Source organism: Cornus florida, unplaced genomic scaffold (assembly GCF_030987335.1).
Source record: "Cornus florida cultivar Cherokee Brave unplaced genomic scaffold, ASM3098733v1 CherokeeBrave_3.0.0_Hap2_Chr07, whole genome shotgun sequence".
Classification (NCBI taxonomy): domain Eukaryota; kingdom Viridiplantae; phylum Streptophyta; class Magnoliopsida; order Cornales; family Cornaceae; genus Cornus; species Cornus florida.
The window spans coordinates 81,008,296-81,018,904 of record NW_026775577.1 but is presented as its reverse complement, the minus strand read 5'-3'; the positions used below and the strand labels follow the sequence as shown (position 1 = coordinate 81,018,904).

At 34.1% G+C, this 10,609-nt stretch overlaps 1 non-coding gene across 1 annotated transcript; it reads right to left on the bottom strand.

Moving 5' to 3' along the window:
* Positions 1–483: 483 nt before the first annotated feature.
* Positions 484–589, bottom strand: LOC132267898 (small nucleolar RNA R71). Its single transcript, XR_009469121.1, has one exon. It is a non-coding gene; the product is annotated as a small nucleolar RNA R71 (small nucleolar RNA).
* Positions 590–10,609: the final 10,020 nt, after the last annotated feature.

Sequence of the window (10,609 nt, the reverse complement as noted above, 5' to 3'; positions counted from 1 at the left end):
TTTTACTTGTTACAATTGAACTTAGCTTAAGTTGTTAGGAGAATTCTCTAAAATTAGACATGGCTAATAATGGTAATAATCCCAATGGGGTACATGTGCCATAAGCACCTGTTCCTCCACCACAACCGCAATTGAGGGATCACTTCATTCCCACCTCATATACATCCCCTTATTGCATTCAATTTCCATAATCTGATGCAACCCACTTTGAGATCAAGCCAGCTATGATCCAAATGCTTCCAACTTTTCATGGGTTTACTACTGAAGATCCCTATAAGCACATTGATGAATTTCTGGAATTGTGTTCAACTACCAAGTTGTCCATTCTTTCTGATGATGCTTTTAGGATAAGACTCTTCCAGTTTTCTCTCAAGAACAAGGCTAGAACTTGGTTGCACTCCCTACCTCATAATTCCATAAGCACATGGGATAAGTTGCAATAAGAGTTCTTGAAAAAATACTACACTGTGGGTAAAACCACACAAATAAGGAAAGAGATCATGGCGTTCTCCCAAATCTCTGGTGAACAACTTCATGATACTTGGGAGAGATACAATGATCTTCTGAGAAAGTGTCCACATCATGATATTGCTAAATGGCATTTGGTGCAAATATTCTATGATGGATTAACTGATCCACATAGAAACACGGTAGATGCTTCTAGTAATAGTGGTTTCCTTCATAAGAGTCCAGATGACGCTTGGGAACTATTTGAGGCCATAAGTGAAAATTCTACACAACATGCTTCTTCCTTTAGGTCTAGGTTTATTCTTGGTATAAACAAGGTTGAAAATCTTTATGAAGTTAAGCTCGCCACTCAAATGGAAGTGTTGAATCAAAAGTTTGACCAAGTTTTATCAGCTGTCAGTACTCTTAGTTCTTCTCAGCACTCCTTTTTGCCAAAGGAGGTGTGTTCTGTCTGTGCTAGTCCATCTCATTATGATGCCAGTTGTCCTCTCTTGGGTCACTCTTTTGAAAATCCACAAATGCAAACCAATGCTGCATTCTCCAGTTCGGGTTAGAATCCAAATACCAATACATATAACCTTAGCTGGAATGATCATTCCAATATATCATGGAAAAATCAAAGCCAAGGCAATACTGTTCCCCAATCTTAGGGATAGTACCATAATTCATCCATTCCTCTATAAAATAATTCTTTCAATCAATCATCCATCTACTCTCCTCCTCAACTTAGGAACCAAGCTAATCCTGATCCTCCTCCTCCTAGGTACTCATTTGAATTTGAAGAGAAGGTTTTGGCTGCAATTAATGATTTTAATTCCACCACTCAATTGGTACATTCCCATTCCCAATCTATAGCTAAGATAGAGATTCAAGTTGGGCAAATAGTTAAAGTGTTAACTCAAAGAGAGGAAGGAAAACTGCCTAGTAAGCCAATTGCAAATCCAGTCAGACAAACTTATATGATTGATGAGACTAATCCTTCAAGTTCTCGTCATGAGCAAGTTAATGCCATCACTACCTTGAAAAGTAGAAAGATCATTGGTAATCAAGTTGAGGAAAAAGAGGTAAAAAAAGAGAGGCATAGGATTCCTATCAATCCCATTCTTCCAACTCCACATCCCATAGATGTTCCCTCACATCCTACTCCATCAAGCTCCAAAGGAGTTGAAGGTGAAGTAACTTTTTCATCTACTCCCAACCTTGAGGCAGCTTATGAGCCAAGAGCGCATTTTCCTGAACATCTCAAGGGACCTTATTTCTTTAGTAAGCAAGGAGAGAAAATCCAAGACATAATGGATGTCTTCAAACAGGTAAAAGTCAATATTCCTCTCCTAGATGCTATTAATTAAATCCTTGCCTATGCTAAATTTCTAAAAGACTTGTGCACTCAAAAAAGAAAATCAAAAAGCCAAGTCTCTAAGAAAATCTATCTCACTGAGCAAGTCAATGCAATCATTCAACATAGCACTCCTCCTAAGTTCAAAAATCGTGGTGCTCCTACCATATCTTGCATCATTGGAAACAATGTGATAGACAAAGCACTTCTTGATCTTGGAGCGAGTGTTAATCTTCTTCCTTACTCGGTGTATGAGCAATTAGGCTTAGGAGAGCTTAAACCCACGTCAATGGTGTTGCAACCTACTGATCGATCTTTGAACCAACCACGTGGGTTAATTGAAGATGTTCTCATTGAAGTGGACAAGTTTTATTTTTTGGTTGACTTTTTTATCCTAGATATAGAACCTGTTTACGATCCCAATAGATAAATTCCTGTAATCCTTGGTCGTCTATTCTTAGCTATAGCGAATGCCAACATTAACTATAGGATTAGGGCTATGGATATTTCTTTTGGGAACATGAAGCTCAAATTAAATATCTTTAATGCCAATCCATATTCCTCAGAGAAAGATGAGTGCTTCTTTCTTGATGTTATTAATGAGGAATCAGTCAACATCTTTCCAATAAAAGATCCTCCTCCTTTGATTTCAAATATTTATTATCCTTCTTGTGAGTCTTCTCACAAACTTGAGCCTAAGCCACCACCGGATAAGCTTGAGTATTCTTTCTTGGGTCTTGATGGAACCACATTGGTTATACCTGTTTCAAATTTCATAATCACCCATAGGACTGATTTTAGGATGAGGAAGGTAGTTGAATTGTTGGATATAGGCTAAGGAGTGGTGTACAGTTGAGCTAGCGACGTTAAAGTTAGCATGTTGTCGAGCTATCGACGCTAAACTTAGCATTTGTATGTTTGTACTATAGTTTATTTGTATTCTTTTTAGTTTTTCTAGGTTTTTAGTTTATTTTTGTATTTTTCTTTTATTTTTCGATTTCTTTAGTTTAGATTTTTTTTTTTTTTTTTTTAAAAAAGGAACAAAAATAGGTTAGTTTCTTTGTGTATTTTTCTTTTATTTTTAGTTTAGGTTAGTTTTGTTTTGTTTTGGAAAAGAAAAAAAAAGCATAATTGATTGACTTGTGCATAATAATATATTTATATATCTGTTTTCCTCCATATACTTGATACTCGGATGTGTGTAGTGGAGTATAATTGTTTTGTCAGGTATAAATGACTAAGTTTGGGAGTGAGGTGACGATTTCATTCCTCTGAGCTATCAATTCTTGATCTTTGCTGGTTCTACGTATTTGGTAATATCTTTCTAACTCTACATCTATTTTCACAAATTGAAGACAATGTGCTTCTTAAGTTTGGGGGTAAGGCAGTGCGTTTTAAATTTTGTTATTGATATATTGTACACAAGAGGATGCAATTTAATTGTTTAAGTGTGATTTTAAGTCTGTTGATTGTTATGATATCCATATGCAGTCTGATATTGGTATAAGATGGCTTGTATGCCGAATTCATGTTAAATAGGGATTTCTAAAAAAAAAAATTTATCAGTTGCCGGCCTATGGCCCACTTTGTTAGGATAGTTACAATTTGATGATTTTGATTCCTAGGATACTTCAATTTGCACATGTTCACACTTACATGCATTCTATGGGGTATAAACTTGAAATCTTATTCTGATTTGTGTTAAACTGAAATGAGCAGGTGAATTTGATGATTTTGAGAACCATGGTATAAAAAAAATTGATGAAAGAAATAATATGGTATGTATGTAATGAAAAAAAAAAAAAAAAAAAAAAAAAAGGTTCTTCACCAATGTGAAGGAAACAAATGAAAAGAGAGAAAAAAGAGTCAAGTTTGGGTCTGTACCTAGATTGCTTGAACAAATAAGTCCTTAGGGGTGTTTTAACACTTAATGCCCTAAAACCATCTGGTTTGGGAGTCATTGACTGAAAGTTCGTTACATGAGAAGTTTAGGTTGCCTAGATTATTGAGGAATTAGGTCCGTAGGGGTGTTTTAACACCTAATGCCTTAAAGCCATCTGGTTTAGGAGTCATTGGCTGAAAACTCGTTGCAAGAGTGATTTAGAAAGCTTAATAGACCTGAGCATTGCACAGTACCCTTTTGAAAAAAAAAAAAGAGTTGAAAAAATTGAGTGATGAATGAAAAATGCATACCAGTAGAAAATTAGGAAAAATACCTTAGGGATCAGAATTTGAAAGGTTTACTTGTGAGTTGAGGGATAGCATGAATTAGATATAAGTATAGATAGTAAGCCACATATTTAAAATTGTAAGTTCACTATTAAAAAGGATTTTGGGGGTCGAGATTGTTAAACATGTGATTAAACTGACAAATGGGGACCATGACTACTAATATAATATTGAGAGTTGAAGATTTTTCATGTTTAATATAGTTCCTTATACTTGTTGTAGTTGACTAATTGATACGTTGTTGAGACATTATGATATGAAAACAGGTTTGAATGAGCTTACCGTGTAATTAAGGCACTGATTTGAGAAGTTTGTGGGTATCTTCATTGGAAATCTTCGCGAGACTACAACTCGTCCATTAGGGGTAACCAAGGGGTTTAAAGGCTTGTTGCATAAGCTAAATGCAACCATGATTCCCATGAAAACGGCTTTTTAGTTCTCTATTGCTAAGGGACTAGCAATATGTAAGTTTGGGGATGTGATGAATGCTAAATATTGCATATTCGAGCCCCTAAATACGCATATATTAAGACCTAAAGTGATACATCTATCCTATTTTATATTGATTTATGTTTATTTCATGTTTTTAGGTGTTTTCCCAAAGAAGCAGTTAAAACCAGGCTTTTATGATGAAAAGAATGATAATGAAGTTTACCGTATCGTTGTTGGTCATCCGGAGCAAGTCGAGATTCAAAATGGCGAATTTTGGAAGAGTTTAAGTTTAGAAGATCTAGTCTCAGTTTTATGGCTTGAGCACTAAACAAGAAATTCCAACAAGGCATTAAAGCTCGAGCCTTATACCTTAGAGCTCGAGCCTGAACTAGGGTGCTCGAGTCTTGACCCTCAAGCTCGAGCACATGATGCGTCAGAATTAAAAAAGTTAATCCAAGCTCCCAGGACCTCGTGCCAAGTCTCAGGGATCGAGCACTAACACCTAGAGATCGAGCCCACAGCCCAGAGCTCGAGCCCAACATTTTGGATCGAGCACCATCAATAAAAAGACATTTTGGAACAATTTTGCTCCTAAAGCTCGGGCCCGAATCAGAAAGCTCGAGCACCACCACTTCGAGCTCGAGCATTGCTGAAAACTTTGAATCCATTTCAGTATTTTGGGTATAAATTTTGACTCAGAACTCCAAATTAAGCAAACTTAGTAGTTTTGGAAAGAAGACTTGAAGCCCGATATTTTGGTGTCTAATACCCATCTCGAGATTTGCACTCTAAATGGGTCAAAATGGCATTACAACATCAGAACAAGTTTCTGGCAGGTGAAGCTCGAGCCTTGACATCCTGGAAGTTAAAAATACATGCAGGAATTACCAAAAATCATCTTTCTTTATTTCCTTAAGAGTTCAATTGTTACCAAAAGTTGTAAAACCAATCTAAAGGGGATTGGGACTTATTCTCCACTATAAAAGAAGAGGAGAAGGCCAGAGAAAATCATCTCTTTTCTAGTTATAATTCCTCTCTCTCACGACAGCTTTTAGGGTTTTGAAGGGAAGTCCCCAAGAGAGAAGTGCAGACCTTGGCGATGAAGACTACACCAACACAGATGATATCTAGCGTTATCATGAGTGGCTAATTCCTCTCCTAGGACATTGATGTAATCCGATCCGATTACTATGGTTTGATTGTTTATACTTTGGGAATTTAATAATTTATATACTTTGATTGTATGATTTTGAGCAATTGACCCAACTCAATTGGTGTTTTAATGAATTAATAGTTTTTGAATAGTTATTACCTTATTTTAGATATAACTGTTTATAAACTGTTCTCAACCTATTCTTATTGGACGGTATCTGACGGAGCCCTGCTGGACATAAGAATAGAGATCATGTAATGGTGTTTAAACATTTTTTGTGAATGAATATTTTCAAAGGGTATGCTTAGGAAAGATGGATTATATGCAAAATTAGTTATAAGTAGGTAGCTGGATAGTCTATACTAACTGCAGATAGGTTATAGTTAATTGAAATTCATGAAATATCTTTCTTTAAAACCGAATTAAAAGAATGTTATTGAGTTTAATTCATATGGTATATAAATTGTTGAAATCCCAAGGTTGAACAATTGACCATAGTAGGAGGATCGTGGTGAAGTCAATCCCTAAGTATCTTTACCCTTGATATTTTCTTTTTACTTTATTTATTTTCTGTTTATATTATTGCACCACAACAAATCAAATCTTCTTTCTTAATTAAAATAGTATTAATTGAAAACTTGTTAAACCACCACAGTCTTTGAGGTTTGACACCCTCAATATAGCCTTATCCTACAAGGATTCATTCTATTGCAAGTGGTATTTTATTATTAATAAATAAAAACACACATTAGCCAGTCTATAGCAATGAACTACAGTATGAAAATGAAACAAACATATATACAACCATGAACTAATAAAGCAATTAAAGATAACATCATTTTCGTTAGGATCACGATTGCATTTAGCATATGCAATAAGCCTTTTAAACCCCTAGGTTACCCCTAGTGGACGAGTGAAGTCTCGTGAGGATGGTACCCACAAACATCAACAGCTTTTTCTTACTTGAGAAGCAATGACACATATTAAACAAGTGTTAAGTAGACTACTTCAAGTATGCAAATTACTGCCATTTTTAAGCTATTCTCAAAATTTCAACTCATGTAAGAAAAAATGGTCCTCCACACATCATGTTAATCATGCAAATTGAATCAATTCTATCATCTTTTTTGCAATACTCCTAGCTTTCTAGATGCGGGTTGGCCAGGCCCACACCCGAATACCCGAGGATATCAAAACAAATAGGTAATAATCGAACACAGAGTACAAAATAGATAAATAAGAATAAATAAAAGACTGAAAGAAACTAAAATAATAATCCTTTAATAAAACCTCAGAATAAATTTTCATTAACAAATTCTTCTAATACAAGTAATCCTCCAATTTATACACTCGGGAATCCATACTCTGTGGACTCCTGAAAAAACTAAAACTAAACAAATGACAGCAATAACTGTCTACAAGGCGGTCTCAACCTGACTAGTAGGCAACATGTAAAATGCACCTGAAGTGGGCATGAGTACCTAACCTAACAGGGTACACCACTACCATCATAACCAGCTATGCATCCCACTGCATATACGCTCCCTAACCATTGATCCTAAGACTCATATCATGGCACTATAGTTATATATATAAAATACATCCTATCCATCCATAAGTAATCCAGATAGTCATTCAACTTGTTCAGTCGATCTGCCTTAAATATAAGTAGGACTTAACATTTTTAGTTAATTCATTCCCTTATACAGAATAAGAAATCTAGATAGGTCATTCAACTTGTTCAGCTGATCTGACTTAAATATAAGTAGGACTTAACATTTTTAGTTAATCCATTCCCTTATATAAAATAGGTAGGACTTAACTTCTTTGGTTAATCCGTCCCTAGAATGCCACTGTCCCATATCGGTGCATTACATCCATATAATCCAATACATGATGCAATAGATAAAACAGTATATCAAATAATCCAAAATAATATGATAAAAATCACATATATAATCCTTGCATATACTTAAGCAAAATAACTACTCTAAGTAGCATGTATTTAATTTTTACAATAATAAATTAACATGCATCTCAAATAGATTATTTTAACCTCTAGAACATAATTAAACTATTTAAATCCAATTAATTGATTAAATTAGTTTAATTCCAATATTCATCCATTTAAATTGTTAAATAATATTAAGGAATGAAATCCTTGGTTAACAATATGCAAATTTATTTAAAACTTCATATTGTTCAAGTTCATAGCATATAGTCATAGATTAATCATTCCGGTTATTAATCTAATTTATTTAAATCATATAAATCATCAAAACTAAATTTAATATCATTGGAACCACCCTAACAGTCAAACAGAACCTTTAAAAAAACAAAATCCATAAGTTCCCAGTGATGGAGCATGCTCTCGTTTTGAGAGAGCAAACTCTGTCCTCAATAGAGCAAGCTCTCAAACTAATGGAGCAAGCTCTCAAACTAATAAAGTAAGCTCTCAGCTAAAAGAGTATGCTCTCAGCTTAAGGAAGCCGGCTCCTTCTTCTATAAAGCCGGCTCTCTCCTCTGAGAGCCGCAAGAGTTTAATTAGGAGCCGGCTCCATGCCCTTGGGAGCCAGTTCTCGACCTGTTCTACTCCTTCTTCTTTGTCCCTGGCGTTCTCTGATCATTCTGATTATCACTATTAAAGGTTCTAAACCTCTATTCCATGTCCCAAATAATCCCAGACAATTAATAGAAGATATGTTGCATCAACAGCGCAAATCAAGACAAGTACTCTTGCAAGTATGATTGAGATCAAGTCACTACACATAGAAACATATAAAATTTAATTTTAATTCCAAGTAAGCATGCAAGAAAGATCCAATTAATATTTGATTAATCTTGGAATTGTCCTAAGCATGTATAGAACACAAATCTAAGGGAAAGAGTAGTAGTAAAACTTGCCTCTAGGTTTTAGATTGAAACCTAACCTCTGCTTCCTAGCTTTTCCGGCGATACCTGGCCATCGTTGAAGCCTTCTACTGCTCTGGTTCTAACCCCTGAACAGCCTTTAACCTTCCTCCTTGGTCCAGCCTAATTCTTTAGCCAAAACCCTCTCTCTTGTCTCTTGGTTTCTCTTCTCACCTCTCTGTTACTTCTCTTTCTCTAGGTATAATACAACTCCCGTAATAAACCTAGCCTCCTCCTCTACCGACTTAAATATATAAATATTGGTAATATTATTTAACCCTAATCCTATAGATAAAACAAGTCTACTTATAAAGATAATACAACTCTAAAGTAATACTAATACTACCTTGTAATATTACGTATTTACATATATATGTAACCATTTGCAAATATAATATAATTATATATTTATATAATTATTTATATAACTGAATCCTCCTTATCATTATTAATTAGAATAATAATAATAATAATAACCTCCAATACCCATAGGTCATAACCCTTACCCATGTAGATCCATCCCAGTAGTCTATGTGATCCATTTATTTGGTCCATTACTACAATCCAAATCCAACTCTATTTTTAAATTAAAATTAAAATAAAATAAGTAATCATTCACAACTAACATATAATTGACAAGAAATTTCACACAATTAAAAAAAAAAACAATTCAATTACATATTTCAAATAAACAACGAATCAAATACACTCAAATAAACTCACATAAGTAATTAAAACAAATAAACATATAACATGAAGCCACATAAGCACCTAAAATATAATATAATAAATAATTAAATCCCTTTTATGTCCTTTTAAAAACTAGGGGTATTACACTTTTTGAGTTAACCGGCATCAAAATGTGTTGTTATCCTAGCAAATCAAAATCATAGCATAGCCTTACCCTCAAACTAGCATACATATATAGTACCAATCCTCAAGACATTGAATGAACCTTGTTATTCAATCAAACATTATTTTTTTATTTAATTGATTTCTTTTTTCTTTTTCTTTTTTTTTTTCTTTTTTTTTTCTTTCACCTTTGGTGAATGCTTTTTGTTTTTGTTTTTTTTTCATTTTTCATTTTCTTTCTTTTCTTTTCTTCTTTTTTATTTATTTATTTTATTTCTCACCTCTAGTGAGTGCTTTTGCTCACCCTTGGTGAGTGCTTTTATTTATTTTTTTTGCAAGGTCATTTTATCAAGAATGAAAGCTTTCAAAGCATACTAGCTCAATTGGGATAAACCAAGACAATAATCAACTAAGCATGTACCCCACAAATTGAATGCTAGTGTGCGCAAGTGCAAGTATAGAATTCTAGAATTAACTCTCAAAGCATTTTCAACCAACAAGATGATGTGTACCACAAGAGCAAACATGATATCAAAAATTAAAATTTACCCCTAAATGGCATCCTAGAGCATACAAGAAGTATTAGACTCTAACAACTTGTTTTTCAAAGGCACTATGCTTCAAAAGTTTGAACTCATTGCCAAATATATCTTACATCTCAATCATGCATTAAAAGCTCAACTTAAAGTAAAATGTACAAGACTACCTTACCCCCAAACTTAAACTACACATTGTCCTCAATGTGCAAAGAGAACAATAAAAAATAATGGAAAGAGTATACCATGATGGCAAAAGTCTATGAAGCCCGGCAATGATCCATTATGAAAGAGGTCGCCCCCAAACTTGGATGCAAAAACCTACTGTAAAAACCATACTAGCAACTCACATCAAATATCAAATGGGATAAGAATCATACATTCCAAAACAATATAGAAAACAATGCAAATTGATATAAGATGAAACCCTTTGTAAGAATGAAACATGCATAACTATGCAGAAGGACATAATGGAAAAACATTTTTTTTTTTTTAATATATGGAACGAAGGAGGAACTCAAAACAACTAGTGTTTAACATCGCTAGAAAGACCTGAAATTCTCTTAATCTTCAAAGTAAATGGGATCCACCAAGAGAGCGGATTCCACATTTCTTTAAAGAGCTTGTCCATTAATGAATGGTTTAAGCCTTTGACCATTAACTTTGAAGGTTCTTCATCTTTTAAATTTTGAA